The following is an 18,788-nucleotide window of genomic DNA, read 5'->3' on the forward strand; positions in this document are numbered from 1 at the left end:
AGGAAATTCTCTCAATTTTTCTAACTCATGTGCTCCACCACTCCGGAACTCCTGAAAGTTCCCCACTATCGGCTGCTTCTCAGCATTCCCTCTTTACCTACATTCTCTTTGCAGGTCTTTAGGCTTAGGGATTACCTCCTTCTGGTTGCCTCTTATAATACCCTGGACTCAGCCAAGTCCTTTCCCTTCTGTGTGAATAAAGCCTTATGCTCACATTTATTATTTCATTGGCTTTATAGTATATTTTTTGTGTGATATATATGTGTGTACACACATATACTTTATATATCATAACACTTGCAATGATTTGTTTGTGAGTTTTCCTAATCCTACTCACTGTGAACACCTTAAGTCCAGTGAGTACCATAGGTATGTGGACTAAATGAAAATTCTGTATTCTATCAACACTTACTGAAGGAAACAATTTAGGAAAAAGTATGGTCCCATCTCTCTTAGAGTTAAGTGGACCAGAATTTATAGAATAGTAATTATGTTTTGGAAAAGGCACAATCTGAATGTGTGTGTGTATGTGTGTGCGTGCATGTGTGCACATGCACCCGTACACTCATTTTTCCTCAGGAAATATTTATGGAGAATTCACTATATACCCAGTGCTGTTCTAGCTGCTAGAAGTCTGATCTAATGGACCTTACATTCTAGAGAGTGGAAAGTATTCTGGTAATATAAAAGTCAATGCATTGATGAACAAGAAAATTTCAGAGGCTGCTATTAGTCAGATAATCATATAAACATTTGTTCAGCTCCTACTGAAGGGCTGGGCAAGGCACTCTTCTAGGTCCTGGTAGCATAGAGGAGTGAAAAAAAAAAACACAAAGAAGCCTGGCAACATGGAACTTACAAGCTTTAATTCAGAGAATATTAAAAAAAAATATGGCAAAGAGTAACTTGGTTGGAGGCTCCTTCCACTAGGAAGGCCAGGGAAATATTCTCTCAGGAGGTGTCATTTTGGTTAAGATTTGAGTAATAAAATCAGTCATGCAGAAAGCTGGTGTTGGGAGGGTGGAACGTTCGAAAGAAGGGATGATCTTGATCGCAGATGTGGCCAGAAAAGAAGTAATATGGCAAACCTGACACTGTTTGGCCTTTGGCTGACATCTGGAAACATGGATTTCAAGAGCATCACCATCATTCTATAACTGGTAAGGATGGTCTATGGTGCCTAAACTGTTTATACACACGATAGGATTTATGCTGAACACCTGCTTTCCTTTGGGGAGTCTGAAATATTGGTATGAGTCGAGGAGAGAGTGCCTACGTGAGCAACCCCAAATAAAAACCCTGGGTGCGGAGTCTTTAATGAGCTTCTTTGGTAGACAACATTTCACATGCGTTGTCACAATCTGATGCTGAAGGAATTATGCATATTCTGCGGGACTCCACCAGAGGAGGACTCTTAGAAACTCACGTTTGGTTTCTTCTGGACTTCATGTGCCTTTTCCCTTTCCTGATTTTTCTTGGTATCCTTTCACAATAATAAATTATAACCATGAGTAAGACTACATGGTGAGTCCTGTGAGTCTTTCTGGTGAACCATCACATCTGGAGATGGTCTTGGGGACCCCCGATACAACAGGTATACTTATTTCATGAGATTTATGTCACATATTTGAAGAAAGAGGTTAGAATGAACCAGATAGTTGGGTTGGATACTGAAAGCAGGAAGATATAAGGGATGGATAAAGGAAATATGGGTTTAAGAGAATGATCACCCAACACGTTGCATGGTGATGAAACCCCAGGCATGTTTTTGTTCAACTGCTTTACTTCTTTTTGGTATTTTTATCATATTCTGGTCACACCCATTCCTTACAGGTAACTCCAAGCATTTAGGCACTTAAACAGCTCCTGAGATATTGACCTAAGGCTTTTCCTTCCTAAAATGATTTTTCCCCTTATTTACAAGGACAACAATTCACAAAAACAGTTTTTAATATTCTCAAATCTTTTAACACTCCTTACATTATGCCATCATTCAATAAATATTTATTGAGCACAGGTGTTTTATTGTGCTCCAGGTGTTATGGTAGTCACCACTGATTCAAAGATGACTACAACAAATACCTCTCTTGTTCTCAAGGCAAGAAAAATGCCAAAGGAAAAACAGACAAACAGATTTTACTCAGATCACAGTTTTTCAATTGCATTGAGTTTCAGGAGCTTTCTGGTCACCCAAGACCCCATGTGCTATACCACAGCCATGCTCCCAACAGGTGAACATAGAAAACCGTTAGGTGAGTCAGCATATGGAAAATGCTGGAGATTCTTGAAATAGCCCTGTGTCATTAATCACTGATATGCTGGCTCAGTCCGTGAAGCAACTGGAAATGAATAAGCAAAGACAGTGAACCATCCTCTAATGGCCAGAGGATGGAATTACCCCAAGGGACATTTGTTGAGTCAGTAAAAGAACGCGGCAAACGTCAACAGTCATAGATCCAAATGGAATGAAATAAGAGGAGAAGAGTGTTTTCCAGCAGCTTGATCTCCAATCAAAAACTTCTGGCAAGCACGATTTTTCTGGATTCTTTTGGGAATTGGAGAAAAGAGAGAAAGGGAGGAATGACATGTCGTTCTGACCATGGTAGAGCCTAGATTTACTTGATATGATGATACATAGTACATAGCCAGTGTGTGATGCCTGATTTTGAATTGAATGATCATAAAAGGCAAATTATAATATAAAAGAAAAGAGAAATCATATTAAAAATTAACCTTGAGAAAATGATAGTAGAAAAGATGGGCCTTGGAAGTGGTAAATTAGTCAGCTAAACGTAAGATAGGCTTTTTGAAGCTGTAAATGGGGATGCATATGTAGGAGTATTTCAAAATATTGAGTCTTGGCAGAACTGATTTGAGAGAAAAGTTGAAGTAACACTAGATGTTGATGTATTTTATTTTGTGAAACTTCCCACTGAATTTGGAACTTCTCATATTTTGCCACAAAGTGAATTTCTGAAAAAGTATAAGGAGATTTTTCACTGATTCCCAATGCAAAATCAGAGATATGTTTTTTTTAGAGAAGAAATTTATTCCATGTAAGGCAAAACATACGAAGAATACAGAAAAATTCAAAAGCACAACTTAGAGGGGGAGAAAAGACAGTCCTAACAAAACATCATTTTCAAAATATTAACAATAGTACATACTAAGTGATAAAAATGCTGAATTAGTTTAAAGTTGTTTACACATTTCAGCTAAAGGTGTTAATTTGGGAAAATGACCAAATCATTTCATGAAACTCGAATTGTCTTCATTCTCTGCACAGCAACAATCCATTTTTGCCACTTTCTTCATTTCAGAAGCTATATCTATAGATCTCTCTTTAGCAGTTGGTCATGTTTCAGTACCACTGAGGCAGAGCTGGGGCTGGACACTAAACACAGCCATACAATTGACAGCCACTGATTCTCCCCTTCCTCCTCAGGCATGGTGCTGGACACTCAGTGGCTTTCTTCCATTTAATTCCTCCAACACAGTACAGAGTGGGTATTCTCATCCCCACCTAATGGATGAGGTAAGTGAAGACTGAAATGTCCACACTATCCTCATCAATGGAGAGGGCCCTTTGCTGTAGACACCAACTTTTCTTCTAAGATGGCCCAGCCACTGATAGGCAATGCCACACCCTGGCCCATCCCATTGGTGTCTGCTAGGCCAGCCCTCAGCAGGTCATTGCTGGGCTCACCATTACTGGAAACATTAGGCCCCAGAGTTTTGAAGACCATTGAAGGACCTTGTCCAGCTACACCAAATACATGACTTTCTGGGACTCTATCCCTGTTTACAAAGTGGAAGTGATTGAACAGCCTGACCAGTAACCTAGTAGGATAAATGTATGTTCTGTAAATGTATGTTAGGTGGGTCACTACAGATTTGGCAACTCCTGAATGCTCTTAAGGTATTTAAGAAGAAACTTGCATTTTATTTCTGTGTTTCACTGTTTCCTCAGTCTGCCTTATAGATCCCAATCAATGGAGATGAAATGCAGTACTCATAACTGAGAAGAAAGGTTTTGTGCATGAAAAGCATACTTTTAAAGCAAATGTTGATAATGTAAACTGAAATACTATCAATGGGTTATTTGGGATTCACAGATTTTTTTTCCTGGATTCCTCTCATTCTTATTAAGGTATTTTCTCAAGTCTCATTGCCTTTCTTAGACCACATGGAATTCAAAAAGCGATAGGTTTAATAATTAACAGGATCCAACCAGCCCATCTCCCTCTTATGTTTTCAATTAATCAGTCATCAACTATTAAGGAGCTACAATGTCCTTGATCCTTCTTGAAGTAAGAGCATTCTTTTCGTTACCTCTTGACTCATCTTCTTGCTCTGTCTCAGTGAATAATACTTGTTTTCTCAAGCCAGTCACTTGAGGGAATGCAAACTGTCTATGCTCCCTTTGCCTCTCTGGCCTATCACCGGCTCTGCCTGGCATGTCTTCCAAGCCCTTCTCTCTCTATTCTCTCTATTCTCCCCTCTGTGGGTATGGCTCTTGTCCAGCCGGGTCAAACTACTGAAAGGACTCCTCCCAATCCATCCTCTGCATGCTTCTAGAACATTGTTTCTAACAGGGAAATATGACCACATCTTTCCTCGCTTAGAATTCTTCAGTGTTCCTCTGGCCAAAGGATTTTCTCCTGTCAGAGGAGGCTACACATTCGTTCAATTCAACTTATATTTATGGAGAACCTACTATGCACCAGAGGTGCCGATCTAGGTGCTGGAGATATAGCAGTGAACAAAGTCCATGTTCTCATGGAGCCTCCCTTCCACAGATAACAAACAAAATAAGTTATATGTGTGTGCCATACACACTTATGCACAGGTATATTTATATTTAGAAGGTGACTTGGCAGAAAGTTGTAGAAGTTGGTTTGGAGAAAAACAAAGCAAGGCAGGATCCTAGGAGATGTTGGTGGAGGAGACTGTTATTTATTTATTTGTTTGTTTGTTTATTTATTTATTAGTTTATTTATTTTGAGAGAGAGAGAGATATCAAGTGGGAGAGGGGCGGAGACAGAGGTAGAGAGAGAATCCCAAGCAGACTCCATGCAGTCAGTCATGATCCCATGAACCATGAGATCATGACCTGAGCCAAAACCAAGAGTTGGACGCTTAACCAACTGGGCCACCCAGGCGCTCCTGGTGGAGGGGGCTGTTTAAATAGGATAATCAAGGAAAACATCATGGGACAGGATATCCTGGCAAAGATGTGAGCCACTCTCTCTGTGTGCAAAGCTATTACCTACACTTCTCTGCGCCCACCCTTGGTCTTTCCCAAATCTATCATCCTTGCAGCCTCTGAGCCTTTGCATGTACTGTTGACTTTTCCTAGGACACCTGCTCTCCTGCAGGGCTCACTGGGTTGTCCTGTGGTCTCTGCACGTCCACTCCATCCCCTTCTGGGGACCCTCTAGGCAGGCTTAGGACTCTCCCTCTGGCCTTCAACTTCACTTAGAACAAACCGACCAGAGTGAGCATTATCTTCTACCGCGATTCTTCTCTTTCCCTCTCTAAATACATAGATACATAAACATGCACATACATAATATATAACTTATTTGTTGAGTCTTATCATGTGCAGGCATTACATTCTACCTTACTTTTCGTAACAACTGAATGAGGTGCTATTATCCCCCATTTTCCAAGTGAGAAAACTCACTTGCCCAAATCCTTCTCACTAATGGAGCCGGACTCAAACTCAGAGCACTCTGTCTCAATGGCCTTGCTCTGTCCCCTACCCCACAGCTTCCTCTCAAGATGAAGCCCAAGATGAAGCTACCTTCGAGCACATCTTGTATCTTTATGTCTCTGTCTCCTTGTACCTCTCGCAAAAGTGGGCATAGTGTAAGCGCTCAATATGTAGTTATTGAACAAATACATTTTAAAAATATCTGTTCATTGATTTATCACTTACCATGTACACAGTTTCTATGTCCATCCCCTCAGATGTCTCCCCCTAAGCCTAATGTTACCTAGTATTTAGCAGGTTACACGTACACTAAATACTAATGCCAACATCAACTCCTTTAGTACTCACAACAACCCGGTGGGGCAGGTACTACTCTTACCCCCGCTTTACAGATGGGAACGATGAGGCTTTCAGCAGTTAGGTCACTTTCCAAAGCTCACAGAGCTAGTAAGTGAAGGGACTGCGATTTGAACCTAGGTGGCCAGGTTCCCAACTCCCTGCTCTCCATCGCTGCCTCACATGGCCTCCCTTAAGCTTCTCAACTCAGGTTGTAGGCCCAGTAAATGATAGGCAATAGCGTGCATGGTCTTTTCTCTGCTTCTGAAATGAAATATCATTCTTAACATCTACTTTGTATTACATAGAGGAGAAAGCAATCTCTTAAACCTAGTTCTTTCACTGACTAAGGCACACCCAGGGGACATTTGACAGTGCCATCAATGCACTGGAGACCAGGAGCAATCAGGACACACGGGGACAAGTATCCAAAAAGAAAGCGGGTAACTCTGTGTTGGAGGAAAAACAAAAATAAAGAATTTTCTTGTTGTTGTTTTTTTTAAAGCCAGGAAGTATTGGGAAACTGTAATTGAAAGAGAATTGATGTTGGCACAAAAGGAGAAATATTCGGGTTTGCCAGTGAACTCTGGCTTTTAATTAAATGTCTAAAAATCCGTAACCCTAGACCCTAGAACCAAGGAGGAATAAACTAAACAGTTTCAGAATTCTCGGATCTGGGAAATGTGTTACCGTCCATAAGGGGCTGCTTGGGGCTTGAATAAAACATGTGAGAATCTTAGAAGGAAAATGTGATCAGGAAATCTAAGTGTGCTTTTTACACTGCCTACTGCTCCCGCTGCCCTTCTGGCCACTGCTCCCACCCCTAAAGAAAAGGAATAATATTTTCACTGCATCGTAAAAGGGACAGGGTGTTTGGTGATTTCTTTGCCTCAGAATACTGTTCATCTCATCAAACCGTACCTCTGACCAGACGGTAATGCCAATGCTCAACAAGTTCAAATGTTTTGTGGGGAAGCGTGAGAAAGGCTCTGTGAAGGGAAGAGGCAATTCTGCTCAAGGGTCATCTTTTTTTTTTTTTTTTTGTTTGGCTTTATCAGCACTTTCAAGAAAACCAGACATTTTCTTTTCACAAAAGTTGATGACTTCAGGTGGGGAGCGAGCAGCTGTGGCAGATGGACTTTTGAAATGGAGTAAAATATCCTGTCTTTGGATAAATGTTTACGGTAGCAGGAGAGCTCAAGAAGAAAAACACAAGCAAAAAGCTGCATGACTCACAGGCTGATTTGCTTCTAAATAAAGCATTTCTCAGAGTTTCCCAGGAGGTGTTTTGAGGCAGCCAGCAGCAGCATCTCTGCTCGGGTGGTACGGACATTTTTTAAAGGCAAAAGATGGGGCAGCCCACAGTAGATCAAGAAGATCATTCCGTTGCTTTTGATGTTTAAGCAAATATATGTCTAACATGAGACTATCTGGCCGTTTATACAGCATTCTGGGCCACATGTGGGCGATGACGTCACTAGCAGCTCTTGGCTGGGCTACTTTGCAGGTGATGACCAGAGGTTTTCGTGGGATGCCTCATGTTGACTCACAGACTTTCCCCCTAATAGAGCATCGTGAAGTGATGATAATTAAGTTTAATTTTAGATTGTGTGTGCAGAACCCGGGAATGTTTTCAGATGCAGAGCTGGATCCGCTGACTTTGGCACTTGAGTTTTAGAAGAAAGGTCGTAAGTTCTAGACTACCTACATCCTCTTCAGTTCCTTACACTCCAGAAAATTGGGTATTGGAACCAAGTGGGGAAAAGAAAAATTTTCTATTGAAACTGTCCAGCAATTAGCAGGCCAGGCTTGGCTCTCATTTCACATGCAGAAATGTGGTCATTCTTCTCCATACTCAAGGCTTTCTAATTATTCAGTACGAGAGAGCCTTTTCCATTCTTGCTAAAATTCAAAAGTTTTTCCAACCATGTATAAAGGGCTTGAGCTTGTTAGAAACAGTGGTTGGAGGGGCACGTGCGTGGCTCAGTCGGTTAAGTGTCCAACTTTGGCTCAGGTCACGATCTCACAGGTTGTGAGTTTGAGCCCCACATCGAGGTCTGGGGTGACAGCTCAGAGCCTGAAGCCTGCTTCAGATTCTGTGTCTCCCTCTTTCTTTGCCCCTCCCCCACTCAAACTCTGTGTTTCTCTCTCTCAACAATAAATAAATAATTAAAAATATTTTTAAAGAAAAAAAGAAACAGTGGTTAGACTATTCTCCAGATTCTCATTGGGGCTTACCAGTGATTGTCTCCTGTGACCTGATTATAAATTGGCAACATTAGATTAGTTGACTCAACTGTTTCCGGATACCTGGTATCAGTGTCAGTGTAGATATGCAGTAGTTATTCCAGCAAATGGTTGCTAGCCCGGGACCCAGAAGGAAGAAACCCATGAAGAAATATGGGAGTTCTTAGATCTGGAGAATGTGCTACTATGGGCAAGTGGCTGCCTTTGGGCTTGAGTGAAACACGTGAGAAACTTAAAAAGAAAACGTAATCAGGATGTCAAAGGGTGCTTTTGAATCTAATGTTGCCACCTCATTCTGGGTTGCCAGAATGAACAAATGAAAAAAAAAATACAGGGCACACAGGTAAACTTGAACTTCAGATACACACGGATGACGTTTTAGTGGACGTGACCGGTGTGCCATCTTTTTATTCATAGTTCATCCGAACATCAAAAAAATTATTCATTGTTGCTCTGAAATTTAAATCTAACCAAGTAACCTATATTTTATCTGGCAGCACTATGAGAGGCGAGAGCTTTACTTAGGTGCTGTTTTATCACAAACACATTGAGAATATTTTCTTGCAAGGACTGAAGAATCTAGAGGAAGTATATAAAAATATTTAATAAAAGCAAGAACATAGCTTCTCTGGGAGGGGCCTTTCCCAGCCAGAAACACCCAGAAACCAGCAGGGGAAAAGTAAAAGTAACATGACAATTTAATAAAGCCTGTTGTGACCTAACACTTTCACTCAGACACCATCCAAACTCCCTGCCTAATCTTGAGGCTCAGGTTCTAGTTTGCTCATTTCTCTTTCCAATGTTTCACTGCCTCCTGTAGGGGAAAATAAAGGGAAAGATAAAGAGGGGGGACCCCCCCCCAGCATTTTCCTGTGCTTTTGTTTTGGCACTAGGTGTGTTCTGGAGATGGAAACCATCTCCTGCTTTTAATCTGGTCCATGTGCAACCAAGTTGTATATTGTGAGATTCTGGCTTTAAATAAAAACGATTAACAGGGGTTTCTGGTCACCGGAAGTCGAGAAGAGTCACTGTCCCTAAGAAGATAATAAACATGGGTAGCAGTTAGATGGGCCATATTTGGTATCATTTTCCAGACTGCACTGTGATTTGGGGCGAAGGGGCCACGAACGAGCCCCCGCCCCTCTCCACCCCTCCCTTCACGGGGGCAGCTTTCTGTTCTGAGCTGGGCTTGTCTTTTCCTTCCTGCCCAGGGAGGCAGGCGCTGCCGCGGCTGCTGGGCAAGTGGCCACCGCGGGGATGTTTGTAGATGGCCCGCAGCTGGCCGAGTGGGCGGTGCGCTCAGACAGCCCCGGCGGCTCCCACTGTCTCTGCCGCTCCAGGCTCGCAGAGGCTCTGGGGCCTTTTGATTTATAAAGCGCTTTATGTGCCTGCAGTTAACATTGTAGGAAGCAAAGCCATGATAAATGAAGCTCTGGCTGTCCGACTAATGGATCTTCACATACGCAAAGCCTACACACCTTTTTCCCCTGGGTTGGCCTAAAGAAGATTCCAGGCAAGCCCATATGGAGGACGTGGGTGCCTGGGTACTGACCCACGGTCCAGGGCAGTGGTACCAGCGACCGTCAAGGCCGACCCCTCCTTCCCCTCCCCCAGTAAATGCAAACTCAAGAGTGTGACGCTTGCCAGCTCTTTATGTGGCGTGGACATTCTCACATCTGTCACATTTTCAATTTGAGGCCACTGAGGACCATGAAGGGAACGGTGTTAGCATTTCTGGGCAAAGCCTGAGGTTGATTTTTTAATTTCCTTCTAGGCGATTGTTCTCGTATGTGCTGGCAATTAACAACTTCGGGGGATGAGGGGTGGGGAATTCTCCGCCAAGGGGTCCGAGAAGTTTGATTTTCTTGTCCCCGACTACACATGACTGCCTAATTGGAAGAAACTCTAACGACAACAGTTCACTGGGGGAAACGTGAAAACAAAGTGAGCCAGAAAAGAAATAGAAACCCAGACTTTTCAGTTCCTGTTTATCCTATTTTTAATCTCAACATCTCAGTTGCTCGCGTTCTGTTTTCTTTGCCTTGCTGGAATTTGTACACACACCTGGCTTTCCATTTGCCTTGGGGCCAGAGAAGAGGTGGAGCCCAAGAGTGGGGGGCGGCTGGGCTGCAGGGGGGCGGGGGGGGGGAGCCAGTGCCACCGTGGCACTTGTCTGAGAGGCAGGGGTGCGGAAATCTCACCACATCTAACTCCAGGGTGTCAGGGAACTGTGAGTGGTGACCCCTCCCTGCATTATCTGCCCTGGCTAAGAGACCTTGGCCATTCCAGGTAAGTGCAGGAAGAAAAGGCGAGGAAGGTCATCATGAGATGGGGGATATAAGTCCAGACTGACCAGTGACCTGGGGATGGTTCTGTTCACTGGTCCTTGTGCACATCACATCTGTCTCTGTCTCTGGCTTTCCTTCCCCCTTCCAAGCTCGTTTTTCCCTTCCGACCTCATTGAGGCAAAGGCAAAGAAAACCGAGGGAGTCCTGGTGGTTGGAAGCCTTGCAAGAGACAAAAGCTGTTCACGAGGGACACCGCTGTCACTCTACCACGTGTGTTGGTGCCCACACCACAGTGCACTTAAAACTGTGAAAATACTTTCTCTTCCTTCTATGAGTGAAATAATTCGTGCCGTCGTGTGGTTCTGTAACGGAAAGAAAGAAAAGTGAACAAAGCACCTCAAGGAAAATAATGTCTTCTGATGCAGTCAAATGTGTAAACCAGGATTTTGATTTCTTGTTTTTTTCAAAGGTTTATTTATTTAGTTGAGAGTGGGGAGGGGCAGAGGGAGAGAGAGAGAATCCCAGGCAGGTTCCACGTCGTCAGTGCAAAGCCCGATATGGGGCTTGATCCCACAAACTGTGAGATCAGGACCTGAGCCAAAATCAAGGGTTGGGTGCTTAACCTACTGAGCCACTCAGGTGCCCGTAAACTGGAATTTTAAAGCCTGACAGGAGAGGACCCTCGGCCCCCACCATGGGCTCTCACAGTGCCCTGGAGCTCCATTTTGTGATTTGTTATCTGTGTGTCTGTCTTCCTACCCAACTGGGAGCCTCTGGGGGTGGGGGCTGCACCCTTTTGTCACCTAATGCCCAGCACAGAGCACTGCCGCTGGCACCTGGCCTCAAGGGCATGCAGGGAGCTCTGTGGGTACCATGTGCTGCAGCTCCCCTGTGCCCAGTCCTCTCTGACTGCTGTCCTGCGTTCAGCACAGACATGGCCTGGAAACCCAGAGCTGCTCCCCAAAGGGACATATTCAGCCTCCCACCTGCTTTGTCATTCAAAGTCTCCTCGTCAGAAACTGGGGTTTGCTGCCTGCCACCTCTAGTCAGCAAGCATCTCCAGGATCTGCAAGGGGTCCCTGAAGTAGCCTTGGGTTCCCTCTTCCCCTGATGGCTTTCATTTGGTTAACTGACCTGGCAAATTATGAGAAGATCCATCACTAACTTCCATCCCAGAGAAAGGATCAGAAGACCATCAGACCTTGGTGGGGACAGCTTACATTCACTTCCAACATGAAGTGTTAGAACATGAAGTGTCTCCACCTGGAGAGCTGGAACCTTCCGGAAGACTCTAGATCCTTGTACAAGGTGTTGAAGTGCTGGCACAGAACTCAGTAATCAATGTCCTTGGTTCACGCAGTCTTCACTATAACGGTGCTCATTAGAAATTGTTGCACTATCTAGGCTTCAATGATTTGAATAGAAATGGATATATTTTATAAAAACAATCTGCTTTGTGAAATTGTTTCAGAGGGTTTTTTGTTGTTGTTGTTCTAATATGTTTTCTCCAGCCCCAGATAATCCTGAAATAAATCGCTGATATACAATTAATGTTAAATGTCATAATATTTTGATGACAGTGGAGAACATTTTGAGGCAGCTCCATGATTTTCACAACACAACGGATTTTAGAAGGAAAAAAAAAAAGATTCCCATATTGTAGAGCTTGAAAAGTGCTAGCAGTGTTGTTTAGCCGCTCCAACATAAGCACCCACAACAGTAAAGCAAACAAAACCCACAGTGGACTGAAAATGTGGTTTCTGGAACTCTCTTAAACCTTGGCTAACTTTTGGGGGCTCCCAAAGGACAGGATTACTTCATGTCAAAGCAAAAATTCTCCTGACTCTGTAAACAGCCCACAGTTCTGGGAAGTATGGAAAATGTAGATGAAAACTGAAATTGTGTTGTATTTGGATAGGCTGTCCCAGGTCATGAAGTTTAGTCCCGTGGGGACCCACCTCTGCTGCTTTGGCGGGGGGGGGGGGGGGGCTGTTGGGGCTTTTCTTTTCCTGTGTTCATTCTCTCTCTTTACCTCCTTCCTCAGAGTCCCAGTTGCCAATCAAAAACACCAACAATGTTATTCCAGCCAACCTGGACTGGAAAGCCTGGTAAACCCGATTCTTTCTCTCAAGCTCAAACCATGCCATGCACTTTCACAGTGACATAGTTGTGTTCTGTGGCATGTTCAAAAACTTGCAAAGTAGAAAGACAGAAGTCACTGAATGTCTCCTTTCCCACTAGATTTGTGGTACAAACCAAATTAATACTCTCTTCTCTCATCCCCACCACATGACTAATTCTCATTTCATGCCACAGTGTAGATAAGCGTCAACACGACACTCTCGCTGAGAAGATTTTATGGTTGGGTGAATGTCAAACAAATTTTAAAATATATTCTGATTCCGTCTGGAAAGAAGACAGAAGCGAGCACAATGCACTATTTCATCAGAATAAACTCAACGTTTTTTTTTTCCATCATAGAATTTATGTTGTGAAGGTGGAAAGATGATTCACCCACAAAGAGTAGCCTGTGATAAAGAAAAGGTTATATCCTTGAATTTTAAGTTTCACCTAATAAACTATCCAGACAAAGGAGATTAGGGCTTTTGGCAGAATCGTAGGCAATTTGCTTCCATGAGAAGTGAGAGAGCCAGAAAAGAAGAAACTACAGTGCATCCCCTCTGTCCACCCCCACCCCCCCACAACTGGGCTCTTCCCTTGTTTTAAACCAAACAAACATTAACAGGGAAAGCCAGCTGCTTTTACAATGAATAAACCCATTACCTCAACTCCCTGTACATTACTGAGGCATTTTTACTTGTCAGATTTTCTGTTTTGCGGAGGCTTGGATATTTTCAGTATGCTGTCAATGCAGACAAAACAGAGCTGGTTTTCGCAGCAGCGCCAGATGTGGATGAGAACATGGGCCTTCCTGGCCCTCCAGTTCCAGGGTTTGGTGGTAAGTTGCCACTGCTGTCAAAAATAGTAACAGCAGTCTCTGGCATCTGGACCCAATGCTGCCTGGTGCTGGCTAAGCCATCTGCACAGTAGCCAACAGAGATGAGGCTGCCTGCGTGCTCAGAGAAGGGTGGGAGCCTCTGCTGTTGGACTCAAGGGGCTGTACCAAGGGCCGATGCTATTGCACTTTCCAGTGCAGCAAGGGAACCAGTGCATATTGCCCCAAGGATGTACCTGACCCTGAGCATCACTGTTTGACTCGTGGCAGTCAGTAACATCAATTGTGCCGAAGGATGCCAATGAACACGGAAAAATCTAAAACAAGAGCAAGAGGGATCTTACAGAAGAGCCAGCATTGGGTCTCTCGCTTCTTCCCATAACCAGTTCCCCGTCTCTTTCCTAGATTATTGGGCACCCTGCAGGCTTAGGGTAACAGAGGTGGGGGTGGCGCTGGGAGTGCCCACATGGCCCATGAATCAGTCAGATGCACCTGTGACCCGCAGATAACTCAGGTGGGTCGAACCTGTCAGGAGGGTTATTTGACTGGTAGAGTATAGGGAACAACCTCTACTTTACCATGAAGAAGTAGGGTCTAGAGGACAAATTAAATTTCATGGAACTAGCAAGAAAGAGCAGGTTCAGAGCCAGGCCCTCCTAACAGATGTGCAGGAGCAATGAAGGTTATCATTTTTCAAAATGTGTTTCTACACCAGCCACTTTCAATCGTTTGCCTCCAGCCTTGTCCCCATCTAATCCAGTCTCAGTGGAGTCCAGATCAGAACGAGTACGGCACGGCACTGCTTCTGGTGGATCTTGGCTTAACCTCTTGTCAACTGAATGACTTGGAACAAGTTTCTTAAATGTTTCATTTTTCTCATGTATGGAATGAGGACACTGGCACATTATCTGCCCATTACAGTTTGCTATGAACATTCAATCAGAGGATGTGTGGAATGCACTCATCACAATGTCAAGCACATATTCAACACTCAATGGATACTAGGGATGGTTATTATCTAGCAATGTCAATGGGCCTTCTTTTCAATGGCTTCACATATAAACATATGAAGTCTCACACAAAGTTCTCCATATCTGGGGTCTAACGTCTCAATAGCCTATCTCTCAGTACTCTCCCCTCTGAATTCAATACTCTAGAGATGTTAAAAATCACTCAGTTCCTCAAAAATCCTGTGTTCTCCCCAACTCCCAGGCCTTGGGACATGGGCACCATTTCCCTGGAACACTCTAGCAACACCTCCTAGTCACCCAGGTAGCAGCTTACATGCCCTCCCCAGCTCAGCACTAACTGTGATCCCTTTGCACCATGCTTCCCTGACCAGACACTCTGCTCAGTTCCCCGGATCCACATCTGTCTTCTCCCTGTGACCGTAAGGTCTATGAAATCGGAAGCCATGGTTGTATTCATCTTACTATTCCTTTTTTTTTTTTTGAAAATTTACATTTTATTAATAATTTTAAAAGTAGTTTATACTCAAAATCTAATTTGAACCCCCTCAACAATACACAATAGTGATAAAGTAGCTATCACTATCCCAGTTTGACAAATAAAGAAAAACAGAGGCCCAGGAAAATTAGGTGACTTGCCTAAGGTAATTCAATTAGAAAATAGAAAATTAAGACTTAAAATGGGTCTTTTGATTTTAAGTTCAGTTCCTTTTTTTCTTTTTTTAAATAGTTTATTGTCAAGTTGGTTTCCATATAACACCCAGTACTGAGGCAAGATGGGTGGGTGCTGCCCGTTCCCATCTTACTATTCCTAATCCCTGGCACCGTCCCTATCCCAAAATAGTGTGCTGTCAATATTTATTGAATGAATAAATAAGGGAGTCTGAAACTTATGAATACCCTCTTTCTAGGTGGCTCAGAGAGGCCTCAGCATGAGATCAGAATTGGAAGTAAATGTCCAATGAAATGAATAGGATACAATCTGTTCTGCTCCAAAGGAATTGGTTTTGTTTGGAGAATAACAACAAAAAAAAGTCTAGTTGTCCCCTAATAGGTACTCACCTCTTCTCCCAGGGTAATGGAAGTCTTGATTTTTAGTTGGGCCCTTGGTTAAAAAAGGAAACAAAATAACAACCTTACATTTCCCAACATCCCTTGAAGTCAGATGTGACTACGTTTTGGATAAGTTTTGACCAATGGAATATAGGCCAAATGTTGCTCATCCTCAATTCATTCTCTACAAAATCCAGGCTGTAAGTATGTGAGCAGTCAAGGCCCGACAGATTCTGTGTTTTGTTTAGTAGACTCTGGCACCCTACCCTGAGTGACAGTTGGAATGCATTCTTCATTGTGTTCTTTTTTTCTCTTTCTCCACTCTGATACCTTGAATTAAGATGTGATGACTGGAGCTCTGGCTGACGCTCTGGCTGACACTCTGCGCCCTGAGGAACGAGGCCCTACTTTTGTGCTGGTAAAGTATACAGCTAGAAGGAGCCTGGGTCCCTGAGTAGTTTAGAGAATATAACCACTGTACCAGCCTGGATTTCTTACCTTCTGATTTTTTTCTTTTCCTGAAAGCAATTATTATTTTTATGCTCTGGTACTCACAGTGGGATTAAAGGAAACCTTTGTTATTAAGAAACACATACAAGAACAATTATTTCAGTTGGGAGAAAAAAAAACTTAAAGAATTTCAAGCAATTTTATTGAAGAATTTTCATAATGGAATCTTAATAACAATAGTGCATTTGTTTATGTTAATTTGGGGGTATTGATGTTAATTTGATGTAAATTATTGTAAGTATTGATTTAAGATTTAAAAAAAAAACAACCCACACATAACCAAGCAAATGATAGAGATCAGACCAAATTCGGTAGGTTTCTAGATTTAAAACACATAGCAGAACATTTCACAAATGCCACTGATGAACAAAAGAATACAATGTCAACTGAGCAGTCAGTCCCTCCAGAAAGCAGCTGTGTTTTCCAAAACAGAAAACACAACAGGCTTTCTTCTTATGTTTGTGGTGCTATTTCTCAATCACAAGCCAGTGATGACTGGAAACAATATTCAAAATATTTATCAATCTGTACAGTGTGGATCCTGACCAATCAGAACAGATGCTGACTATAGAACATAGTGTACAGTATATCCACCCTGATGTGTGCCGATGTGATATCAGTCTGATGATACCAGTAGCTTTACCTTTGTACAGAAATCATGATCACATTCTGTCTGACCCATGGCATAACACATGGAAGAAATATTTACAACATATGCGAAATGTCCGGGTCTGTGAACATTGCTCTTCTTTTTTGTGAGTTTCCTAGTGAGCTTATTTAGAAGAAAGTGATACCCATAAACCTTTTGGATGGATTCCTGGAAGGTGATCAAATGGCTCTTTAGCCTACGCTTGTCTTTTTCTTTTTTATTTAAGAGAGAGAGAGAAGGGCAATGGGAGAGAGGGAGAGAGGCTCCACACTGAGTGCAGAGCCTGACATGGGGATCCCACAACCCTGGGATCATGACCTGAGCCGAAATCAAGAGCCGGACGCTTAATGGACTGAGCTTCTGAGGCACTTTTCTTAACCACTGTTTGCCTGTGTTTGAGTAAGTGCTTATGTGTACGCATATGTACACATACACACCCTCGCACACACACACACACACACACACACACACAAAGGTGGTGTGATCCCAGTTGAATGCTCTGAATTGGACCCGTGGCAGCAATGCTGTCTCCTTTCATTCTAGGAAGCAGAAACATCAGAGCCTCCAAATCACTGGACCTGTTTCGAGCATTCATGTCACAGAGCTCCCGGTGTCTACAGGGCTCCTATTTTTGATGCGCAGCTGTTGAGTTGAAACATCTGATAGTTTCTCTTCTCCAGGCGGGTTTGGTACAAGATACCAGTAAACGATCATTTGTTTCAGTTCTTATAAGCATCAAGAGACTAATATTAGATAATAGTTCCTCCCACACATGCTCCTTTTCTTCTGGCTTTTAGCCTAGAGGATCCCAGACCCTGAGAAAACCACGCAGAGCCATTCTCTGGCAGGCCTGGACTTTTATCCTCAAGACCCGTGGGGCCCCATCTGCTTTACAAAGTCTGACCAAATGAGAGAATGGGAACGTACGGTGTCGCTCGCTCCCCCACACCCTGGAGTCCACACTAAGTTTTTTGCTAGAGTTGTACTCATTTCCTTTTGTTTTCTTCCCTGTGGATTCGGAGACTAACTGGCTATGATTCACCGAAATAGTCATTTGTGTACTTGAAGGTCATTAGCAAAATCCCCTTTCTGCTTGGGGGCGGGGGGAGGATGGGTGATCAAAATATTTAACAACTGGTAAATTTTAACAACTGTTAAGGCCACAGCATTATCCAGTCAGAATGGATGCTAGCCACAGAACTTGAGCTGGCTCCCGGGGGCTCCTTGTCACAGACTCTGGGGGCTCAGGGGAGTGACTCTTTGCCAGTTGGTATAAGACATATTTCCATATTTGTGGAGTATGGAAGAATTGGGGAACCCTCAGCCTCAACCTTAATAATCATCTTTTTATCTATCCTTGCAGTATTTACCCACCTCGCTTATGTGATGAGCCACAACTGGGTATTTCTCATCCCTATTTGTCAATTTCCAGATGACTTTTGTCCCTATCTGGAGACTTATTTACGATTCGCAGTAACAATAACAGCAGCAAAATCACTGCAACTGTTTACTTGCATATGAGAAATTATAATAACAGAAATGTCAGATTATCTTTGACTTAGAGGAAATTGAACTTTATTGAATTAGTAGTGCAGTAGCATTCGCTAGAAAGATCCCTATATAACGGTGGGTTGCTTCAATAGAAGTGTGATGCTTTGTGCTGTTCACTGATCAGGCCACTTCTGCTCTCCAGGCTCTTGTCCTGGCTGTCACACTGTGGAGGAAGTGATGTACCAGCAACTATGTCCTTGCACAGGGGAGGGGTCCCAGAAACATCATGGGGAAAAGACTGAAAGTGTTTCTTTATAGGTGCCCTGAAAGGTGCCTTCCATGTTGCATTTTTTTGGAAGAGGAAGTAGACTTACTCTGTGTTGCCTCTAAGGGGTGAAATAGGGGCAGCGAGGGGCAGTTATAGGGAGGTAGCCCTGGGGTCCAATGTAAGGAAGAGCTAATGGAAGGAAAATGAACTATGTAGTAATATATGTCCCAGATTAATACAAGTCAGTTAAAGAAACATCCGTGAGGCACCCACCATGCCCTGCTTACTATGTGCAATGTTGTAAAA

This window comes from Hyaena hyaena, unplaced genomic scaffold (assembly GCF_003009895.1).
Source record: "Hyaena hyaena isolate Hyena2069 unplaced genomic scaffold, ASM300989v1 scaffold_2, whole genome shotgun sequence".
In the NCBI taxonomy this organism is placed as follows: Eukaryota; Metazoa; Chordata; class Mammalia; order Carnivora; family Hyaenidae; genus Hyaena; species Hyaena hyaena.